The sequence below is a fragment of the Cupressus sempervirens genome, chromosome 3, assembly GCF_028749045.1.
Source record: "Cupressus sempervirens isolate cs-2001-9-10 chromosome 3, ASM2874904v1, whole genome shotgun sequence".
Taxonomy (NCBI): Eukaryota; Viridiplantae; Streptophyta; class Pinopsida; order Cupressales; family Cupressaceae; genus Cupressus; species Cupressus sempervirens.
The window spans coordinates 251970026-251996046 of NC_143120.1; the positions used below are offsets into that span (position 1 = coordinate 251970026).

Sequence of the window (26021 nt, forward strand, 5' to 3'; positions counted from 1 at the left end):
CCTCCCCAGTCTGAATCTGTGAAGCCAGTCAAAGAAATTGAAGACTTGTAACTATAATGAATGCCATAGTAAATGGTGCCACGAATGTATCGTAAAATTCTTTTGGCAGCCAACCAATGAGTTTCTTTTGGTTTCTGCATAAATCTAGATACCAAATTTACTGCAAAACAAATGTTTGGTCTAGATTGTGTTAGATAAACCAAGCTACCAACAAGCTGTCTATATAAAGTAACATCCACCTTCTTGGAAATACATTCTTTAGTAAGCTTAATTCCAGATTGAAAAGGAGTAGGGGCTGGCTTACATTCAAGCATGTTAAATTTATCTAAAAGATCCAAAGCATATTTTTCTTGAGAGATAAATAACCCATCATGAAGTCTACTAATTTGCAAGCCAAGAAAATAATTCAGTTCACCCAAATCACTCATATGAAATGCCCCTTTAAGATCTGATTTGAAATCACTAATTAACCCAATATTTGGTCCAACTATGAGTAAATCATCCACATAAACTGCAATAAGAATAATTTCATTTTGCTCTCTCTTCACATAAAGATTTGGATCTGATTTGCATTTTTGAAACCCATGAAGCTGAAAATACTTATCAATCTTCTCATTCCATGCTCTTGGTGCTTGTTTAAGCCCATAAAGTGACTTCTTTAATCTACAAACAAGATTAGGATGTTGCTGATCTACAAAACCTGGTGGCTGATCTATATATATTTCTTCATATAAATCTCCATTTAAGAAAGCATTTTTTACATCCATTTGATGAATATGCCACCCAAGACTTGCAGCCAAAGAAAGAATAATTCTAACTGTATTTATTTTAATGACAGGAGCAAAAGTTTCTTCATAATCAACACCCTCTTTTTGATTAAATCCCTTAGCAACCAATCTAGCTTTAAATTTTTTTATAGCACCATCTGATTTAAATTTTGTTTTATAAACCCATTTGCAACCAATGACATTCTTACCTTTGGGAAGTTGCACAAGTTCCCAAGTTTTATTTTTCACCAAAGCATCATATTCTTCTTCCATAGCTTGCTCCCATTCTTTCTTCCCTCTAGCTTCCTCATATGATCTTGGGTCATTTACTTGTAATACTTTGGCCATGAGAGCACTACCATTCCTCCCTTGGATCTTTGAGCCTTGCCTATATATTTCTTCAACACTCTTTGTCTTTTGGCTACCCGAAAAATTATCTTCTTCATCATTACTACCTGCAGAAAATGTCCGATTACAAGCATTAGTTGTGTTGTTTTCACTAGTATTTTCATCATTTGTAGAAGTGCACAACTCATCCTCATCAATGTAGTCTCCATTTCCTCCTAAAATATTTGAAAAATGAGAAGCATTTGTTGTTGTAGAGTGAGAAGGAGTGGCTGTAAGTTGTGAATGCTCATCAAACTTTACATCTCTACTAACAAAGACCTTGTTTGTTGTCAAATCATATAACCTATAAGCCTTTGATTCTTCACTATAACCCATAAACAAATATTTATGACTCTTTGGTTCTAACTTTTCCCTTTGTGCATCAGGAATGTGTGCCCAAGCAATACACCCAAATACTTTAAAATATCCAATGTGAGGTTTCTTACCACTCCATGCTTCTTCAAGGGTGATATTTGTGAGAGCTTTGGTGGGGATTCTATTTATAATATGTGCAGCACAAGAAATAGCCAAACCCCAAAATTTATTATGCAAACTTTTAAAATGCAACATACAACGAGCCATTTCTAAAAGAGTTCTATTCATTCGTTCAACCACCCCATTTTGTTGAGGAGTATAAGGAACTGTTCTTTGCACCTTAATACCATAATTTTCACAAAATGACTCAAAAGCATAATTGCAATATTCACCCCCATTATCTGTCCTTAAACATTTAATTGTTTTGCCACTTTGATTTTCAACTAATGCCTTAAACTTTTGAAATACTTCAAACACTTCTTTTTTCCTTTCAAGAAAATAAACCCATACTCTCCTGCTATAATCATCAATAAAAGTGAGAAGGTACCTAGCACCTGAAAGTGAAGGATATCCTGGTTCACATAAATCACTATAAATAAGTTGCAATGGATGATTAGCTCTCCATGCTTTACCTGAATCAAAAGGATCTCGATGATGTTTCCCTAACACACAACCTTCACACACACCTTCACAAGCTAAAATTTTTGTTAATCCTCTAACCATATCCATTCTAACCATATCTTGTATTTTTTTATAATTTAAATGTCCAAGTCTAGCATGCCAAAGTTGTGACATATAATCAGTCTGAGCAATAAAAGCATGAGAGAGTGTATATTTATCATCAAGAAACCCCACAAATTTAAATAGATTCTCTTCATGATCAACTCTACCAATAGCAATTATATTGCTTGGGTCTTTTCTATCTCTAACAATAACTTGATCAGCATTGACAACAAACTCATATCTAGCTTGAACTATTTTGTATACTGAAATAAGATTCACCCCCAATCCTTTAACCAATAAAATATTTTTCAAAGATTCATGTGTTACATTAACATTTCTTGTTCCTAAAACTAGAAGTTTCATTTTATTGCCAATAGAAATTTTTTGATCTGAATTCTTCCCTTCGTAAAAATCAATAAACAAAGATCTATCCCCAGTCATGTGAGATGATGCCCCTGAATCTAAAATCCATTTTTTATTAGAATCTGAAGCAAAGTATCCCCCTTTAACACTAGATTTACTTTTGGGTGTAACAATTACCTCCTCATTTGATTTCTTTTGCCTTTTTAAAGAGATAGCTACGAAACTATGATTATCCTTCTTTCCATCCTTAAATTTTTCTTGCTTGGGCTTATATTGCTGCCTTTCATTGTCCCTCTTCTTCAAACAAAACTTCTCCATGTGATTCTCACCTCCACAATACCTGCAAATAAAAGGCTTTCTTCCAGCTTGCTTTTATGCACCATCATTTCTAGAAAAATGATTAGAACCTTCATGATTTTGAAATTTATTATTTCCTTTCCAATTCTTTTTTCCATCATTTCTAAAAAACTTACTTTTGGCTGTATATGCATGATTCTTCTTAATATGCCCTTCTTTAATAAGCTGAACTTCTTCATCTAAAACAGATTTGCAAAATTGATCAAAAGTTTGCTGGGGGGTATTGACATTTAGTTGAAGAACCCTTTTCTTTGATTCCTTAAAAACTTTATATGGCTGGGGAAGCTTACTTTCAACCATTGCAATCAACTGAAAATCTTTTTTTGCATATTCAGCACCTATTTTTTTTAGTTGAGTATTTAAAAAAGTAACTTCATTGAAGTAATCAGACATTTTTTCAAAATAAGATGGATCTAAATTCATCAATTTTTCTTCTATACTAAACGTGCTAGCCATGTCTGCATCTTTATAATCTTTTTCTAAAATCTCCCACAGCTCTATTGGGTTCTCAATATCAACAAATCTTCTATTTAGATTGGGGCTCAAAGCTTTACCAATAATACCTCTAGCTTGTTCCAACTTACATTTCCACAACTCCTTTTCTTTATCAGTTTGTTGAGGTTCCCCAATTTCTTTATTTACTATCCTCCATAAAGCCTTCTCTCTTAGAGCATTCTTGACTGCAATCTTCCATTCTGCAAAACCACTTCCATCAAAGATAGACAAAACTTCATTTGAAGAACCCATGTTAGCAAAAAGATCAAGTTCAAACAAATCTAGCAATACTCCAGCAACATAACAGCCCTGCAACCAAATATCACTCCAAAAAACAATCAGCCCTGCAAACAAACCATTTTCAGCAAACTATTTTCCTGCAGCAAAACCCTCTAGCAATATTTCTAACTGAATTTCTAAATAAATCTCCAGCTGAACTTGGCTAAACCTTGCTCTGATACCATGATAAAAAATAAGAGATCTAAGATTTACTAAGATCTGAAATAAGCACAAATACTTGGCAATGAAAAAACAGAAATAAACACTTAAGAGAGAAGCAAATTTTATTCATCAAACTAATTTTTACAAGGCTATGCAATGGCCTCTATATATAGAGAGCCCATGAGATGAGAAGATGATTCTAGAGGATAAGTGGATAATGCTAAATGACCTAGTATCATGGAGGACGTTCATATCTTCTTAGGATAATGTTGTATGACCTAGTTTCATGGAGGACATTCCTATCTTGATACCAATTTAATAGGAAATGTGTGGCATACTTGCTGTTTGGTTATAATAGCATGACTGTTGACTATTTCTAACACAAGCACCATCTTGATTTTGCATAATTCTTTGATAAAATGGCGATGTGGACAGATGCTGTGGCAATTGCGCTTTGAATCTGTTCCGTGAGTTCAAAGGCTCGTTCCATCTCATCTCTATCCAGAAATACTCGCATAGAGCCGTCGAGAGTGAGGCGATTGTAGAGGAGACTAGCCACTGTTTTCTTCATGTCATCTCCATGGTGATTGATGAATACATCGTAACACTCAATATAGCTTCCTGAGGACGAAGGAGTTTCTCTATAAGAGTCCATCACTAGATAGAATGATTTTAGTTGCCAAACTAATTCTTAGCCCAATGTACTCCACTTGTAATTGAAACAAGAAGCGTGTGGAGTGGAGGGAGAAGTACCTACTGCGTTGGAAACATAATAAGGAAGCCTGTTGCATATACAGAAAAGTCAGCCAACATTTGTGTCCATTGCGAACAAGAATTGTGTTATTCAAAGATTGTATATTCCTAAGGCAAATCATTCCGAACAAGGTTTTCATCGGTGAAAAATCTGCATTTTACCTTGTTCTGCTCATTCTTGCTTCCTTCATAACTTACATGCCCAGTTGGGTAGAAATTTCGCTGAGAATGTGATAAGCAAAGAGATATCAAGAACCCAAGAATGTGGTAAACGACGCAGTTATCAAGGACGAACACAATGTCGTGAACAAGACAATGCATATTCGACGAAGGATCTTCCAATACTTTGGAAAAGAATTTTGGAGTGGAAGAAACTGATCTTTGTGAAATGGGGTTTGATTTACCTTTTAGTCTATATAAGTAGATATTGGTTTTAGTTTTATTAGTCCTTGTCGTTAAGGTCTTTTTTGGTGTTGCATTTTTCAATTAATTCAGTTTTTAAAAAATGTGTATAAATTATTTAATCTAAGCTTGTGTTGCATATTTTTATTAAATATAAGTTTTACATTTTTTATTCTCTTATTTCTATTGGTGCAGACATTTTTGGTAGTTGTATTTTTCTGTTGCCTTCTAAAAATTAAGGAAAATGAAAGTATGTGAGAAATGTATGACATGATGGGAATATGTGGCACTTTACAAGTCCATCTGCCTTAACTACATTGTGTCATCAGTGTGTAGTTAAGTGGATGTTAAGGGGAAGAGGGTAGAAATGCCTACCTTGCACTCACTTTTTTTTATTAAAACATGATCAATGGAATTAGCAGCCAAACTGTTTGACAAAGAAATAATGGTTATGTAAAACAATGTTTGTAACATATTTTGAAGGCATCCTAATGTGTATTTCTTGTTCTATGTGTCATTCAAGAATACACATCACATTCGTAGTCTTTGTTTCCATATTCTACATTCTAGCACATTTTTTAAACAATTGTGAGACACACGGCTCATATTTGTGTTCATTCAGTCTACCCATTCCCAGTTTCAATGGACATCTAAATCAAATAGTCTATTTAGTGAAAAACAAAGATGACAAATTGAAGAGGGTAGATATAGAAAGTTTGAAATCGAAAATATGATTTTTGGTGCTTGCCTTTTTTTAATCTTTGCAAATAACATTCAAATTTATCTTGAAAATGAACTTTTATAAAAATAATATATAGTATGTTGTTTTTTTTTCTATCAAAATATTTTCTTTTCTTTATCTTTTATTTTTCATGATTAGCTATAAAAAATTATAGGGCATTTTAGGTAATTTTTAATTTGAAAAATATGACTTTGAGTGAATGTTGGTCTTGCTTAAATATTTTATTTCTCTAGTAAAGCTTAGATTTATATGCCTTATTACTCCTTCTCAACCGCATGTATCGATATTAATTCAATTTATTGCACAATGTGTGAGTTCTCATTTTTTGTTAAGGTGGAGTTGCAAAAACATAAATTGCATGAAAGTTAAAAATGGTAGATGGTGAATTTTCTTTATGAATTTTTGTGAGACTTCTACATCTTTGAATGTAACAACAACAACAACAAAATATAGTATTTGCTATATTTCACATGTGATAAGTCCCCAAATTTGGTATAAGAGTGGGGCACAATGTATATTAACTTCTCCAAAGTGTGCAAAGAAGCATTCAATGATTTAGTCCGTGATTTGGCCAATGGCTTATTATTGACACATTATTTTGGTAGTGATATTGGAGTTTGTGGAAGACTTTTCTCACATAAGGATTGTGTAAAATTAATGATTTTTTAAGTATGGAATTGAATGTATAAATGGATGTTGAAGTTATCTAAAGCCTTATGGAAAACTATGAGATGAAGGAAGGATTTGTTGTTAATCAACCATAGAGGTTCGCATTTAATTCTCTTTGTTGGACAATAGAAGTTTAAATATCATTTTTTTAGTTGTCAGAACCATATATGAAATGTGTTAGATTTTGGATATGAGTGGAAAAACTTTATAAGAGTAAATTAGTTGGGATAAGGGTTTGTAGAAGATAGAAAGTCCTAGATGTTTTTAATTAAGAAAAATATCAATTAACGGGTGCTAACTCGAAGTACAATCAGAACACTAGACACCAAAACATTACCAGTGCCTACTAAAGAAAGATCCAGACAAGTTTAATCTCTCGAGTTGTCAAAGAAAAAGCTCCACAAGTAACTAACCTACAAACCATGGTCAATGTTGACAATGAAAGACTTGGGACAAGCCGCCATGATAGCTACATACTTAAACCAATAATAACAACAAAGGACCAGAGTGTTCCCTTTAAAACTTCCAACAATCACTCGATCACAAGGAAAAGAAACAATAAGACAATAAATCACCATAAGAAACAAGTGAAAAAACTCAGGCCATCTACACCTGTCAGAACAGCAAGAAAAGAAATAGGACCAAAACAAGACTATACCTCTAGCCTTGGCAAACACAATGCATATCATCCAACCATAGGTCCAAGCAAGGCTCCAACCTTGGAAAATGTAGTCAAAAGACTTGCAACCCCCCACAAACTCCCAAAACACCATACTAAGAGGGGCAAAAAGAAGGAAGACCAAGCCCTAGAGGTAAGAACAACTCCCCCTTCTTCTACTATCAAAACTACAAAAAATAGTGGAAGTATTTAATATCTCAATAGGAGTCTCCTCTTTTTCCCAATGCCCAAATATGATCTCCACTTAATAAGAGATTGCTCCACCTCCATAGGAGCAGTGAACTTAGAAGCTAAGAATAAAACCTAGACAATCTTCATAGGATGTAACACACATCTCCACACCAAAGTGTTTAGCTCTAGAGTCATCCTTTCTTCACCACCTGAAGTACATCATCCATACATGTTCTCTCTAGCTAGATCTCTTCCAATAAGAAAGAGATACTCACAAACAATGGGAGAGTACCCGTTGAACACATTTACAACCACTATACTCCAACAACTAGCTACCTCCATAAGCTTCTCTCCCCCCTCAATAGGGTCCTCCACCTCAATAGGAAGCAGGAAAGTGAAATAATAAGGCATAGGAAACCTCCACCACACATGCAAAGGCTCTGAAATAACTACCTTAACTAGATTCGAGTCCCAAATAGAGGAAGCATTCACCTCAGAGCATGAGCATCCAAAGGAATCCCCAAAGAAAGAAACATCAAGGGACAAGATAATCCCCAATTGATGAACAAAAATTCCCAGCCAAGGGGAGCTATCAAAAGTAAAACCCCTAAAAATGAAAACCCATCTAGGGAAAAAAACCCCCATCAATAAAACTAGCACCAAGAACATGGGCCACATTTCCCCTATAGACCAGACCATCGACATCTAAGCCCCTAAAAACCCTAGGGTTCACATGGGCCCCACGAACCATAATAGGAGGCCACAAGGGAAAGAACTATCGATGAAGCCACTACACATAGCCCTCCAAACCAACCCCATCTATATCCTCATTTCCTTAAAACTCCAAATACAAGAGAGCCCATTGGAGGTAGAATCCAACAACACATCTAGGATAAAAGATCCCATACATCCAAAACCCAAAGTGGGGAACAAGGGTTCCAACAAAAAACATATCCACCCACAAACCCCAACCCCTTATAAAGGTCCAACCAATGCACAACCTAATAGCACTTCAAGCACTAACATGGGACCTTCTATCTCCCATCGCCACCCATAAGAGCCAAACCCCTTTGGAGTGTGGAGAAGAGCCACTAGAACAAAACCATCCTTCAACAACAAATACCCACTAAACAACAAAAAAACCACTCCATTTTGCACCAATGAGATCCACCCTTAAAACATGACAACACCCATCAAAGCTAGAGGGAATTGACAGAAAGAAGGCCCCCCATCCATCATCCTCATCTGCTTTAGACTCCTCACCCTCACCATCACAAGCATCTGAGCTAGAAACCCTAGCCCCTTTTTGCTCGCTCTCCCAGTCATGTCGCAGAAGTGGATCAAAGCATTATATCTAAAGTTGGAAGTCCTAGATGTTAGTGAGTAGGAAAATAAACAATATTTTGAAACTTGAGTCAAATATTGTTGGGGATAGTGAATCAAATCAGAGATTTGAAATGGTCCATAGATTGTGATTTTAGTAAGAAGGATCTTTGGTTGAGTAGATAAGATATGCTTCCAAAGGGACAAAGAGAGTTGAAGCAGGTGATCAATCAAGAAGTGATCAGGATCTGAATAAATTAGTCAACAAAGTTTGAATTAGAATTTGTGTTTTGAAATAGTCATAGTAGGTGAATGAGTTTTCAAGGAAGGAGAGTAAGTCATGTTGTAAGTTTGACTATTAATAGGCCTATAAGGGTTGAGTAAACAAGTTATAAGTTGTTTTTAGTGTTAATTGACCAAATGAAGTGGTCTAGTAAGTTGTGGATTATGAAAGGCATTTTGATGCAAGTGTTGGAAATGTAATATAGACTAGGTAACTGGGGAGGGGTGTGAATCAGGAACCAATAAAACTTATAGTTTAATAATTGCATGCATGAAGTATTGATAGTAATTAAACATTCATAACACTTGACACAATATTTGGTGACCCAGAAACTCTCCAAAATAGAAAGTAAAATTGGGTTGGGGATGATACCCACAAGCTTTATGATTGTAGTATAAAGTTGGCTATTAAGGCTTACAATTCTAGTGATTTTCCCTGTTAGGAGCATTAAGGACTATTAGATCTACCTTGTGAAAGGATTTACAACATACAATGAAGTATGCACTCTATTAGGAGATTTTGCAAAGAAATGTCAAGTCCACCTCATTAAAGAATTTGATTGATGCACCTATTAGGATGAATTCTAATCCACAACTTGAATTTATGGATGAGATTCCTTTGAATAACAATTATCACCTAGCTATGATGGATAAGTCTCTTCTTTTCCTTATATTGCTTGTAGCCTTCTAATTCACACTCGTGCTTCTTCTAATTGTTCACATTATTTATTACTTACTTGGATATGATATAATGCATTCCAATTACCAAACTCTAAAAATCTTCACTAAGTTGGCTAACTACTAGAACTCAGTTTCTAAAGACAACTCGGGTGATGTTTTGACACTTGGAAGCACTATCAACACTTGACAAGTTCTGGCACTTGGCTGACATTGAATCTCGGTCCATACTTATCACTTGGAGTAGTAGGAGCTCAATCAACACTGGATGACTCAGTGAACACTAAAGAATTTGGTAGACACTGAATTACTTGGTTGACACTGCATCGATTGGTCAACACTATCTTTTTTCACTTCATTAATACTATAATCTTGGTAGCAACTGATAAGCTCGGGTTATATTGCACTTTGCCATTGACTCTCGGTAGACATTGTAATGTTTGGAAAATACTATATTATGTCTCATATGCTTGGTAGACACTATAAAGCACGATATGAATTCTAATTTGACTGATTAGCTTAGGAGCAACTGAAACACTTGGTTTACGTTGCGAGCACTATGATAAGATTGATAGCTACTATAGAGCTCAGTAGCAATGTAACCAATTGATTAAGTGTTAAGTCACTGATAGACAAATGATTTAACCATAAGGTCAACAATCTCCCCCTTTGGAATTAGTGACAAAAACACTTATCATACCAAAAATATGAATACTCAAAATATAAGTCAAAACTTCCCCCTATCAACAATTTGGGCCTTCAACACAGTTTTGACTATTGTCTATGACTGTAGCTCAGTAACCTCTTACTCTATTTTTTTATTTTTCAAAATTGTTTTTGTAAACATATTTTCTACTATGTATATACATCATTCATACTATACACATGTTTCCTTCCTTATTTCATTTGTATACAAGTATCTAGTATATGATAACACTACATAATACTACTCCCATTTTTTGACACAAATGCCAAAAATGCAAATATTACAAGGTAACACCAAAATGTGAAAGGAAATCACTATGTACCTTCAAAATTGTGGACATTGTCATGTCCCTATTCTCTTGCAATATATTTTAACTATGCAAAGTAATTTGTACCTCAATTAATAGCTTGATCATGTGATCTTCTATAGAGAAATTGTTATCATGGATCAATTTTTTTGCATGTGCAATATGTTTTTGCATTGCATCCATGTTGGGGATGATTATGCCCTATATCTCTACTAGACTGGCACTTATCTTGGCTTCTTCCCTCAATAGTTCAGCCTGAAGATCTATCAAATATTTGATTTTTATAAAATGTACAGAACTATAGCTAGGATCAAGTGACAATTGATGTGCACTTTCCTTCATATTAGCATCTATCTTAGATAATTTCTCTTTTATTTCCTTAGTAAATTTAGATATATCAATTAACTTTACAAACAAGGAAACAACATTATTTACAGAAACTTCAAATGTCGCAAGAATATTTGATAATTCTACTTGATCAATAGCTATCCTCTGTGCTAACTTCTCCAAAACTTTATCCTCAAATTTTCTTTCTTCCCTTTGTAGAATTTTGTCTTTCCCATTCATGTCTTTATTATATTTGTGAACAACTTCAACAAGTTGATCCAAAATTGGTTGTTTCTCATCAACCTTTATGTTTAGTGCATCAATGAATATGTTCTTGATATCTTCAAGAACCTAGTTTTTCTTTTTCTTCTCTTCTCTAAGATTTTTTTGTTTGGCCCTCTTTTTCTATAGCTCACCAAGGGTATCCATTTAATCATAAATTAGATTGGTAAGATCCCAATCTAGTATCACAATGTCCTCCTCGAGATCAATTTCTTCTAGTAGATGCATCTACCTCTTTACCCTTTTATTTTTGAATAGCAGAAGGAACAATTTCCTTTTCTTTGCTCAAAACATTAGTCTTTGGTTGAGGATTAACCTCAACAGTCATTGCACTTGTTGTAGATATATTTGGTAAAGTAACAACAATAGAAATAGTAGAAATAGCAGTAGAAATGGTAACAAATGTAGAAGAAATAACACTAACAATGAGAATGCTTGGAATACCTTGTTGTGACTTGGTTAGGCCTAATGCTAGAATGATTGGAACATGTTGCTCGGTAGATGAAGTGATGGAAACTTCACTCATCATAAAACTTGGTAATATTGCTCCAATGGTTAGTTGGGTGCTTGGTGAAGTAGTGTTAACCTCAACTAACTTAGTAGCGGTCGAAATTCTAAGCTAGATGGCACTAAGGCTTTTATTGGAGAGTTGGGAAGAGATTCCATTACCTCTACTACCATCTTTTCAAGATCTGAGTCTTCAATACTCTGTATGTCAAGAAGATCTCCTCCTATTGCTTCATGATCCTCTTCATCCTCAACATCATCTTCTATATTTTCTACTTCCTCATCATCATCTATTTTCTCCTCATCATCTTTTTCTACATCTTCTTCTTCACCATCCTTGTCTTCATCATCAATTTGCATAGCTACATCATTAGGCTTGTGTAGCCCATGGATATTCTTCCATGCAATAGTGTTTGACTTCTCAATAGATTCAATGTCATTTGATAGGATCAGAAATGCATTAAAATTAGGTGTTATTTTTTTTTCATTCACCTTTAATGATTCCTTCACTTCCTTATTAGTAAGACTTGACATAAGTTGTCTAAGGGTTTTCTCTCTAATGTCTTTGGCAACTTTTACTTCATTTTCTCATTGAGGTTCTATTGCCTTCAATAAGACTTTAGGAACTTTTACTTTCATCTCATTAGGGGAATATTTCCACTTAGCCATTTTTGCCACTAGGTCATCCTCAATCTATTTTTTCTCTTCTTTTCTCCTTGTTTCATACCCAAGGGATCTGAAATCAGATATACCTCCATCTTCTTGTAATCTTTTCAACCATTTCTCAAAGGTGGGCGCATATCTCTTGAAAGTTATATGATCATCTTCATCTTCATCATCTCCAAGTTTCAATTTCTTTCTTGACTTGGCAATCCTTCTAGTAAACACAATAGGGGAGGATTTTGTAGGTTTAGTGATGCAGAGTATGCACAAGGGAAGCGTCCTCTTTCCTAGAATGGCTCTAGGACCTCCAAATGAACAAATGAAGTCTCCAACCTCTAAGACCTCTTAAAGTACTTTCAAGACACTGTAATCAACCTATCCAATAGGTTTCTTCACTCCTACAACACCAAGAGTACTCAATCAAAGGTCTTCTCAAAAACCGGTTAAGGGTCACTTTCCCTCAACTAGGCCAAAAGTGACATCAGCACCTTCTGACCTTTCCCAATGGAATCTAATGCTTGGATCACCTTCACAATGCATAAGACACCACAAATTAACCAAAAGTTAATCTTCTTCAATCTTGGAACACCTCTTTCCAATAGATGGCTAGAAGGCTCTTGTAGCCCTGCTGAACTGGTTTTTCCACCACAACTTGTGATTCCTTCAAACAACCTGCAAAACAAACATCATCTCCAAATACCCTTTATTGAGTTCTATTGATCCCCCAAAAACCAAATCTAGACTCCACTCCAGCATGCCCTTACATCTACTATGCTCTCAGACCTATTAGGCCTAAATAGGCTTGGATTACAAAGTAAGTGTATGGACAGGGGTACATGGGACAAAAATGGCTATTGGAGGATGTTAAGGAAGTCCAACTAAGACAAATCCACCAACTGGTTGCAACCCAGCATCAACTTTCCTTGCCTAATTCCAATGTCCTAGTTCAAACCAAAACATTGCCTTGAACTAGGGCTTGCAAGGATAAAGCACTCCCACCATGGAAATTCGGCCAAAACTCATAAAATGCAGTGGAATGGTATATACAATGAGATTCATTGGGTTTTGTGCCAGGGATGGCTTATTTGTGCACAAAACAAGCCATATAGCACCAAACCCTTGGTTTGAGAGGGTTTTAAAACTGTTTTCACCAAAATTGATGTATCTTCCAAACCAGGACTCCAAATCGACCCAAATCAAATGCAAATGAATGTTAGAACACCCTAATTCCTTCTCCAATCATTAAATGCATAGGATTAGGGCCGTACAACACGTGTGAACTCTGCACAGGCTGAAAATGCACGAAAAACAGGGAGTTTTGTATTCATTCAAAGCAAAATCCGTACAATGAAGTTCCTCTCTCCTTTTGGGAAGAGGATCAATGTATTTATAGCCTAAGGACACCTAAAAACCAACCTCCAAGGCAGTTAGAGGTCGAATGCAACTAATTTGCAAAAGTTGCACAGTTTTTGCAAAAGTTGTCAAGCAACTTTTTGCAAAACTGCCGATATGAGCAACTTTGCATTTGAAGACCTCAAAACTCATTCTAAACTTGATATTAATGAGCATCATGGCTATTTAGGCCATATGACACCCTCCTAAACACCTAAAACATATATGCTCTATAGGCTACTTACATCCTTGGTTTATAGGGTCACCAAATAGGATGAAGTGCCTACACAAATGGGCTCATACTTATTTAAACCTTACATAAAACTTGATGAAACCTCTAATTACATCAAAAAGGTATGAGGAAGGATCTCCCATGTAAAACAAATGAGTATCTCCATTACATGCTATTACATGCCAAGTTAGGCCATGTGGAACCATAACAAGCAATACCAAGAACAACCAAAATGAATCACAATCAACTGAAACTATCATTGGAACCATCATGGCACTTGACAAGATGAAGAATGAAGACAAGATGAGAAGACAAGATGGAGTTTATCCATTCCTCCAATACCAAGCTTTGTGCTCTGCACCATTTAGTAATTATGACCTTCCCTTTCTTCTTGGGAGGCTGCTCCTCTTTAGGTTCCTCTTCCTCTACATTTTCTTCCTCTATTACTTCTTCCTCAATATCATCTCCTTTTCCTCTAGTCAATAAAAGAGGGGAACTGGAAGATTTTCTACCCTTTAGGATTTTCTCAATTTTCTTTCTTCCTCTTTTCATGGCTTGTGGAAGCTTGATTTCTAATGCAATTTTGGCCTTGGCTTCCTCATAGGTGCCAAAATATGTTGCCTTGGGGTATACTGGCTCATTCAAGAGAGCATCAATTATATCCTTTGTATCATCTATGTTAACCTCATATCCTAGAGGCTTAACCCATGCCACTTGTGGCCTTACTACCTGGATGTGAACTTTATCATGGTCAACAAGAAAACAAATGTCTTGCTCATAATCTTCCACCAATTTCTTGGGGATTATGTATCTGCTTTGCATTTTCAATTTAAATGACTCAAAATAGGCATCCATAATACTTTCAAAGTTGTCACCCATTTCTACTATAAATTCATTGATTTGTTATAAATTTGGTGTATCCTTCTTCAACACCATAGTTCCTTTGGAAGGAAAGAACTTTTGCATATAAAAGAATAAACAAGTCAACATGGATCCAAACTTACATAGATTGTTCTTTGAAACTCGGATGCTCTCCAAATTTTTGCTAAGTTGGTTCAACATCAACTTGGCAAGGTCAAAAGATAAGTTATTCTTCACTACCTTAAAAGCTAGGTCAATAGCTTCATAGGAAACATTGTATAAGTTATTCTTCACTACCTTAAAAGCTAGGTCAATAGCTTCATAGGAAACACTGTTCAATCTTCTTGAGCTATAAACCCTAGGTGCAATCACATGGATTCCAAACTTTATCTCCATGTCTATCACTCTATTCAGTTTCATGCCTCTATCATCCCACTCGACAAGAGTTCTCTTGGCTAGTTCAACCTAACCTAGGGTTTTTGTGGTCTTTGCCTTGTTTAGCATTGGCAACCCTATAATTTTGTGTATCATCTTCTTGGTGATCTAGATAGGTTGATCCAACCACAAATGCATATTGTGAAATTGGCTCAAGATGAATCTGATCCATTTTCCTTGGAAATCCCTTGACATATGTAGGATATGCATCAAAATTTTGTCTCCAAATTCTTGTGCTCAGGTTTCAAAATGCCATCCACACATAGCTCATTGAATTCTTCATTCATCTCTAGGGTTCCTAGCTCTTGAATTGAGTAGTGATAAAATGATTGAATGCTATGTACATAAAGAGTACCTTGGGAGGAATCTTCAATTGTGCTCCAATGAGATCAAGCTCTTCTGTGATGGCTAGACTCAACTTTAACATTTTTGAACCCTTCTTTGTTTTTCTACTGAAAGATTCCATCCTTGCTTGGTAATTCTTCAAACATGAGAGTAAACTTCAACAATAATAGCTTTGAATCACTTGGGGGCTCTGGAATGCTCTTAAATCTTAAATCTGGAAATTCACGGTGAAATAGTTCAATTAATTTCTTCCTTTTAAAAAATTTAGTCTTCAAGATTGCCATTAATGCTTCATACATATGTTTTCTCGGTGACAAGCTATCCTCCACTCGCTTAATTCTTCATGTTTAAGAGATGTCTTCAACTCAGTAAGGTCTCTAAACTTAGTAGGAATCTCAACATGAAAAGAACTTTGGAATTAGTCTGAACTCAGTACTCAGTAGAGTCACCAACTCAACAACTATATCCAAATTGGTAAGACCTAACTTTTCTTGGTAAGGTCTTCAACTGTCATCATGAGTTGGTGATCCTTTTGCATCTTGGAATGCTAATATGGATCTTCTACTTGCTAACTAGAACTAATGTGAAATTTCTCCTCCTAAATCATAGCTCTAGTAATCTCCATAGGTAACTAGTTTGAGATGGTTGAGTCACCGAACTCATTGACTTGGGTGTCAACACTTTCATTATTATGGCTTGCATTCTCTGGAGATTTCTTTACCCATTGTTTCCTTATTTGACTTTTGATATTGTCAGCCTTTTCTTTCTTCTCATCTTCAATTCTATCTTGGTTCATGCAATTTCTAGCTAGATGTCTAAGTTTTGTACATACAAAGCATCTTTTTGTAGGGTCTCTCTTTCTCATGTAAATTCTCATGCAATTTGCTCCAATGTGCCCAAATTCACCACAATAGTTACATCTGCACCATGTGTCATAATCCCAACCAAATATAGCTTTGACAATTTGTTCTACTGGGTTCCACTTCTTGGTCTTGCACTCTAAAGATTTATGCCATTATTTATTGCAATTGAAACACTTTCCTTCAAACTTGGGTTTCTCTATGCATTCAATTTCTCTATGTCCTTTCTTCTTGGAGTTGTAACACTTTCCATTGAATTTTGATTTACCATTGCTCCAACATTTTTTTGATGTATGTCTTCTTTTCCCATAATGATTACATGTAGACCTTTTCTTCTTTTGAGCTCCTTGCTAGGATGATTCAACTTCTTTTGTGTAGCCTAATCTAGGTTTTCATTTGTGTCCAAATTGAGTTTTCTCATCCAATTGATTCATGCTTTCTTGAGATTTCATCATCTTTTCATTGGTACACATTGTAATGCTCATAAGACACTATTAAGCACAATATGAATTGTAATTTGACTTATTAGCTTGGGAGCAATTGAAACACTTGGTTTACATTGCTAACAATATGATAAGCTCAATACCTACTGTAGAGCTCAGTAGAAATGTAACCAACTGATTAAATATTAAGTCACTATTAAACAAATGATTTGATCGTAAGGTCAATAGTAAGAAGTTATATCTCACAATTAGGAATAAGAGTTTTTTCTATACATGATTAGGACATTGGTATGAGTTTTCAAGGTTTTTAGCATCATGCTAGGATTCTTTGCATCATTTTTCATTAATAAAATATACAAAAATAAGAGATAAACATTAAAACATCTAAATCATATGTACCTTTCTTTTAGGAGAAATTTGAAAACAAATTTTTTCTTCCCCAATTGAGCTTGAAATACACCATAGACCATTGATTTATGATCATCCAATTATTATTGGTATTTGTTGTTAGTTTGTGGATCCCATTCATTCATTGTCAACTTTGAAGGCTAGCCACTCGACACATCATCATCCACTTATAAATTTTCAATGGTTCCAAAAAAATCTTGTAATTTTTTAAAAGTTAATTAATTACATTCAAATCAAGTCTTGATAGTGGACATGTGTCTCATTTTCAAAGGATGTTTTGAAAATGGTTTTTTTTTTTCCTTCAACTCAAATTATACCTAATGTGACACATTGTTAATTAAGTGTACAATTGTCAAAAATAATTAATTCAATGACACTAATATGTGTCATATTTTCAGAGGAAGTTTGAAAAGAGGATTATCATTCCCAATGTCCACTAGAAATAAACCTCAAACCATTGATCTTTGTTGATCTAATACACGATGATATCTTTACTCTTTACATTGTTTAATTTTAAAAACTAGCAATTTATAATAGCTGATCAGAGCAACGGTTCGAGAGTTATGGCCTTTCAAACTTGGGCTACCTAAAATTCCTAAAATAAATGTCAAAAATGTATTTGGCCGACTCTATATGCATTATTGGAGGTCTGTCGACCCTAGGTATTAAGTTTCAATTTCTAGAACCTTCCCGGGTAGCATAAACTTGCCTATTTAAGAAAGACCCAAACATTGTCTAGAACACCTCTGGGTGATAGTTCACAGCAATGTGTTGCAGATTACTGTAATGAAGGTGCCTATTTGGGTTAGCATATTGTAATTCAGAATTTTGTAATTCTGTATTTGCAAAAATAATAAGAACTCCATATTTTATTCTCACATTTGTTGTTGTTTATTTGTTTCTATTATGTGTTTATGTATTAAGGGGAACACCCTTCATCAGTATGTATATGTATGTATGAATATATATAGAGAGATCTTGTGAGTTTTGGAGATCTAGGATTTTGTTGTCATGCCCTTGTAATCACTGCATTTCATTGCCATGCCCTTGTGATCTCTGCATCTCTTTGCCATGCCCTTGTGATCTCTATGTATGTATATAGTGGGTAAAAGTACAACGCTATGTCAGCTTTCAGGCTAACTTATCAAAATGACTGAATTTGAGCATTTCTATCTATAAATCAATTTTTTTAAAACATATGATCTAGATAAATTTATTCTAGCTAGGTTATACATGATCTCACACTTTTCCAATTGGAAATGGCTATTAAATGCATGTTTTATACTAGTTTGTATCCAATTACTAAAGAAATAAAATTATTTTAGAAAAGTGACATTTCAATAACTTTTAGTATTTTTTATGTTATTTCTTTAATAACTATGTTATTTCTTTAATAACATATAAACACCATTTTATAGATCTCGGAGTCAAGAATATTCTCATATAGAGTTTATAGTTTTTTAACTAGATATAGTATATTGTAATTAAAAAATTCTACAAGCACATATTTTAACACTCAAGAAGATGTTAGTTTTGAGAAAGAAAAAATATTAAATTATATAAAAAAAATTGGAAAATGATATGACGTTTTAGAGGAGAGAGTCCTCTTCTAGAATGTATAATTTTTCTCTTGGTTAGAATAAATTTGTTTTGAAAAATGTGGTGGAAGATGAAAACTATCGATTTCAAGTGAGTTGGAATTTGAATCATTGTAAAAGAGAAAATATAGGTCTAAAGCTGATTTTTATTTTTTATTGTTCTAGATATATATGTTATCTATAATATAGTCTAAGATCAAAAGGAAATAAATTTATTTTCCTATAATTTTGTGGTGTGAACTAGACCCCCAATTTTCAATGGTTTTCAATAGCTAAAAAATTATCTATAAAACTTAGGAAAATATATCAATTCTTATTTTAAATAATTATTAAAAATTATAATCTTAAACTTCATCCATTGCCACACATTTCACTAATTTACTTCATTTTCAAATTCAAAATAATAATACCAATTTTATGTCATTGAAGGCATCTGAACAATTATACTTTTGTTAGCCTTTTCCTTTACAAAAGGGTGACATAGGTTTGTGCTTTCACCCATGTATGTATGTATATATGTACATATATATCTATATATATATACATATATATGTATGTGTGTGCGTGTGTGTGTGTGTGTAAATAGAGAGATCTTGCCACAATAAAATAATAATAAAACTCACTCAACAAGTAGCATGGCCACAGGTATTGTCACAAGATTTTAAACATAACTTTATATAAGGAGTGAGTTAGGACATATATAGGTTAACTTTACATTAACTGTAAACTACAACACAAAATTTGCACCAAGGTATTAAAATATTTTAATTATAAAAAACTGATTGATACACCTGAGTGGGTGTATGATTGCGAAGATTTGTATTAGGTGAGTAAAGCTCACCAGTTGTTATAGGAATACAACTATATCAAAAGAATAGAAACTAGAACTACATATTCATTAGAGTGAGTAGTTCAAGGGTCTTGATCTCGTGGATATAGGTATGTAGGTAGCTTGGTAAGTGGAGTATACCTCTAGTGTGTAGACATTTTGGGCATAGTTAGGTAGTAATTACCCATGTATGTATCTATATAACTATTCTTTACTTAACAATGCCATCCACATGTGGAGGTGGGGGGGGAGGGGGGGCGCAATTGAGATTGCACCTTTGGCAATAATTCATTTCCATTATTTGCGCTCTCTAAATCAAAGGTATATAACTTTATCACTTGTTATTATAATTTTCAAATAGTACAAACCACAATGGCTTCTCATAATTCTATGGTTCTCTTTGTAAGTTTAAAAATTGATTGCATTTATGTACATCTTTTTCAAGTTTGATATTTCTCTTTTTCTTGACTCACAATCCAAGAATAATTTTTCAAACACATACTGACCAGTTGGAGATTGAGACAAAAAATTGTAAGAACAATTGTGCCAAAACAGCTAAAAAAATGATTGTGCATGATAATCATCTTTTTACATTCTTTTGGTGTAGTTGTTCTTACATTTTATGAATTTTGCTAAGAACAAAATTCCAAACTAATTAGGTAGGTGATAAGATGTATGTCTTGTGATAAGACTTATTTCTTTATTTAAAAGAAATCCTAGAAAATATCAAATTGAGTTGATTTTTATTTTGTTTTGGCTAATATAAAATTTTATTCAAATCTATGTTTTTTTTATCAAATTCCATGATTCTAATGAGAAAATTTTGCTGAAATATCTTATAGAATCCTAGAATATATCTAGTTTTGTTAAGGGAAATTTTGTTCAACTTTTTATAGAGTATCTATATTTAGTGATTGCTTTCTTTTGCAATGGGGTTTGAAATATGTTTACTTGTTTGCACCTCTTAATTATAACCATGTTTTCTATGTGCTCAAGAATTATGTGCTTTTGAAATTCCAATTTGATGTCGACTAGATTTAGGAAAATTAGCTAAGACAGGGTATTAACAATGTAGGAAAATGTTGAGAAACTTAGTGGACCATGTTATTATTTGTTCTATCTTTTTCAGTAAATTTAATTGGAATGATAGACTTGGTATTTTATGCCTATCTTATTAAAGATCTAATAGAATTGCAGATAAATAACTTGATTTAAATTTTATGGGTTTTGAATTGTATTGGCACATTCTCCTTATGAGGATCCCAAATATGCATTGCTACTATTAATTTGGTCTAGTTACTAATTAGCTGGGTTGATCACAAATTCATGTGAAACTATCATTAGATTAGGTACAATAAAAGGAACAATCAACATTATTTTTCTCCAGGATCTCTGGAGCTCATTGTTGTGCCCTTGTGATATCTGTATATGTACACACACACACACACACACACACACACACACACACACACACACATGCGTGTGTGTATATGTATGTATGTATGTATATAAACAATGAGATCTTGGCACAATAGAAAAACAATAAAACTCACTCAATAGGTGGCATGGCCATAGATGCAATGACAACACCTGTTGGTAAGTAGATTCCACTTTTTCTCTCATTTTTTATGTGTTTATTTCATTTGAACTATATAAGGAGTGACTTAGGATGTGTATAGGTTAACCTTACATTAACTGTAAACTACAACACAAAGGTTGCACTGGGGTATTACAATATTGTAATAATAGAAAACTGCCTCATTCACCTGAGTGGGTGTATGATGGTAAAGAGATATATTAGGTGAGTAAAGCTCACTAGTGGTTATAGGAATATAGCTACATCAAAACAATTAGAAACTAGAACTATGTATTTGTTAGAGTGAGTAGTTCAAGGGTCTTGATCTCATGGATATAAGTATGTTGGCAACTTGGTAGGTGGAGTATGCCTCCTATGTGCAAATTCTTTGGACATATTTAGGTAGCATTTAACTATTTTAAGAAATTATATGTTAACTCACGAGGCTCATTCCCTTGTAGAAGGCTCTTGCCAAATGAACCAAGATGGATAGAATATCTAGCTGAGCACCTCCTATATTGCTCAATTTCTTGAGTTCATCTCTGGCATAATTTTGATTATGTATAAGAGGATTATATGTTTCTTCATTGTTGCCAATATCTATGTTCATTCTAAATATGTACTCTTGCATGTTTTTAGCACATTCTTGGACAAAAAATTTACCTTTTGATTGTTGTTAGGGCCTAAGCTTTGGAATCAATGTAAGCTAATTTGCATGGTAGTAGGATTTCGTGAATTTATTGACATAGTGCTAAGTGGAATCTGAAAAATTGCATTTCAATTCTCCATTGGGGACATAATCATATTTTATTCCTTAATTTTGGATGCAGTAATGAGGGTTTTAGCTTAGGCCATGGGAGAGCATTTGAGTTGTGAACATAAAATTAGGAATAATTCATGTCGTGTTTTATTTTTTATTTTTTATATCTAAAATCAACTTCACATTGTGTTGTAACTCTAGCATAGGTGTTTGATCCTCGATAGCTTTTATTTCAGCATTTCAACATTTAGGTTTTCAAGTTTCTCTTCATTATTTGTTTGGTTTATCAACAATTTCCTCTAGTTTGATTATAGTGCATCTCAACTAGCTACTCCAATGATGAAATCACCCATCTATCTCAAGATTATGCAAGCACATGTTGATTCACAAAATCTTGATAGATACTGAGAGTTCCAAAGCCATAAACCTAAAGACCATCATGTGTTCATCCCACTATAGGGAAAAATTGGATGTCATGTTCTTGTGCATATATTACAATCACTTCCTGCAAACTCAATTGTGGTGCACCCATGGAATTATTCAGGGGAATCCCATTGCCCATGGAAGTTGAGACTTATTGTTGAGCATATGTTGCTACTACTTGTTGCTCGCTACTCCATCACCCTAAGATAGCTTACATTCTCTCTATCCCCATGTTGTCCTATGGTCGTACCCTCTATAGCTCGATTTATCATTTCAAGGGATACATTTAGCTGACTTCTTATCCTCTCATTAGCAAGAAGATCGGGAAAAATAGTCCTTTCCATCCCAAAAACCACTTTGTTACTTCATTAAAATCAAGCCAATGATACAAAACCTACTAAATTTTTTGAAAAAATGTTGCCTCCAACATTGCAACCATATGATAAATGGGAATAGCACATGCTCGAGCCATAACCTAGTTAAATTGGCCTATTTGGTGGTTAGCTAGGTATTGAAGTTAATTTGGGCATCACTATAGAGATCTTGTGGATTGTGGATTATGGATCATATAAAAAATTAAAACATGACATCAATCATTCTCCATTTATATGTTGCTAAATAGAGAGATCTTGGCACAACATAAAAATAATAAAACTCACTCAACAGGTTGTCGTGCCTTGGTGATCTCTACATCTCATTTTCGTGCCCTTGTGATCTATGTATATGTATGTATGTATGTATGTATGTATGTATTTATGTACATATATGCATATGTGTATATGTATGTATATAAACAAAGAGATCTTGGCACAACAAAATAATAATAAAACTCACTCAACAAGTAGTATGGCCACAGATGCAATGACAATGCCTATTGGTAAGTAGATTCCTCTTTCTTTTTTCTCATTTTTCATGTGTTTATTTTACTTGAACTATTATTTCTTAGGGGCCATTTTCTGATATTGGATTCATTTTATGCAAGAGGTGATGAGGACATTCTTGGATGTACCCATGTGATGAATTTTCTATAAGAAATGAAGATGGACTTCCCCTAAGAGTAGCAAGAGGCGATGAGGAAATTCCAGGTACTTTAAAGATTGATCCTTTATTAAAGATTTTAGATGTTAATGGGGAATTTAGATATTGGGGGCATGGGTTGCAAATGAGCTTCCACCTTCATGTGGTTGGCCCTGATTAGTAGAGAAGATTAAACTATTCTCGAAACCAAGTGAAGCTCAACAATAACTTATGATTGTTTGACAACTAATTGTGTGAATCTCTTGGTTTCAAGCAATGCATAAGTACACCATTGTTCAATATGCAATGTCAATTCATATGCATACAAAATTAAGTAGAGCTAAAAATGCAATAGGTTTGCATTTTCATTAGAGGTCTTTAATTAGGTATTTTAAGTTATAGACCATCATGAACATTGTTCATGATGATGGTCTATAACTTAAAAAACATAATAGACCTACTAAATAAATGTAATCATGTTGCATATTTTCAGCAATGCCTATTGTCCATGCATAAAGAACACAATTGCACATACATTCTTGATTCAGAGTGGTGGAATCTTAGTTTGGATGCGATGAAAAAATGACATGCACTAGAAGATGGGAAAGTGATGTCACTTTTGTAGCTCTAGAACCTTTTGTTGTACTTTAAACATTGATCATTTCTTGAAGATTTTAGATTTTAATGGAGAATTTAGATGTTGGGGGCTTGAAGTGGGGCCAAATGAGCTTCCACCTTCACGTGGTTGGCCCTGATTAGCAGAGAATATTAAACTATTATTGACACCAAGTGAAGCTCAATATTAACCTATGATTGCATCATAGTAATTCATCCTTTTCTACTAATTTTCTTTTATTAATACAACATGATGTCATAATTGTGATGGATGGCCATCATTCCCACAACATTCCTACCACATCCTCATCCCTATTGCGATAGAGGTTTCTAACTACTTTTCGTCAGATCCATAACATTTTTGTCATATGGATGTCACAATTGCGACAATGTATTGGACAAATTTTTGTCACAATTCTTACAATGAAACTAAATAGTTTGCCAGAACTATAGCCCAATTTATGACACTCATGGTTGTCAAAATTGTGATGATAACCCTTGTCGTTACAACTTGTGACAAAAAAAGTATGTCGCCCGTTTGATAGGAGCTAGTTTTGACCGATGTCGGTTAGGCAATAGTTTACAGTCATAATTATGATGACCTTCCATCACAATTTGGGCCCAAATGTAGTAGTGTGTCCCCTCTTTCTTTTTGGAGTTTTATTATGTTATCTATTGTGATCTATTCTTTATGTATTTACTTTCATAAGATTATATTATACGCTTTGTGATTTAGATCATATATTTAAGGTAAGATTATCTTTTCTCCTTATTTACTATATGAAATTTATTACGTTAAGCCCTACCTCTAGTGTTCCCATTAGGAGAAGTGGTAGACAAATGACTCCCTTTGATTTAGAATCCTCTTCTCTTCTTTTTAGGAACCTCAGTGAACCTATGATATCTCACGATCCTAATCATTCCATGGAGTGTGACTCTTCTTATTCATATAACTATGAAGATGAGGCTTCAATAGTTCCTCTTGGACAAGTTCATAAGCTTTCTATTGAGATTGATAAAATGCAATTTTGTATTCTTCAAGAGAATCAAAATACTGATATTATCATTGCTCTTAAGAAAGTGATCCGTAATGATGAACATGGCATTAATATTTTTCATGGTCTTAGTCATCATGTTCATTCTCATGTTAGGCCTTTTTCTCAAGCTGGATTTGAAATATGAATGGCACCACATGTTACTAGTATTGAAACCTCCTTGTATATTTCTATACCTATCTCTAGAATTCCCACCTATGTCTCTCTAATTGTGACTATTAGAAATAGTAAATACTTTGGGGGGCGGGGGTGTGAATTAGTATTTCACAAACTTCTTCCCATATATGGATATCATTAACAATCTTACAACTTGCATAAATGAATAAACTAATTAAGCTGAATAGTAAACACAACTGTAAAGTAATAAAGCACATAATACCATATTTTGTTGACTAGGGAAACCCTATCCAAGGGAAAACCTTGGTGGGAATGATACCCACGATATGATCTACTCATCAAAAGTATCTTGTGAAAGATATTGACCCTGTTAGGATTCTATTACATTTGTATAGTATCTTAGTCCTTGTTATAAGCCTCAACCCTATTACGAGTTGTTAATACAATTTATATAATGTATGCAAGATGAATCCAATTTAAAAACATGCAATAGATAATGATAAATTTAGTATACAAAATAGTAGATACAAAAACCTCTTTACAACTGCTAATATCTTCAATATTAGATATAAGGTTTGTCGATAGCTATATCAACTTTTCATACTCTTCCTTTACTATTTTATCATCAAAATTTGCATCATAAAATAATCACATCACATTCACACTTCCCCTTGACTTTGCATTTCAAAAAATTTCCTTTATACCTTGATATTTCA

General features: G+C 34.1%; 1 pseudogene across 1 annotated transcript in view; it reads right to left on the reverse strand.

The window, feature by feature from the left end:
• Window positions 1–4518, reverse strand: part of LOC149565818 (disease resistance protein L6-like) — a 38862-nt pseudogene extending 34344 nt beyond the window's left edge. The window contains exon 1 of the transcript XR_016361388.1: window positions 4232–4518. The product of XR_016361388.1 is annotated as a disease resistance protein L6-like (transcript). The remainder of the gene's footprint in view (window positions 1–4231) is intronic.
• Between the last annotated feature and the right edge of the window lie 21503 nt (window positions 4519–26021).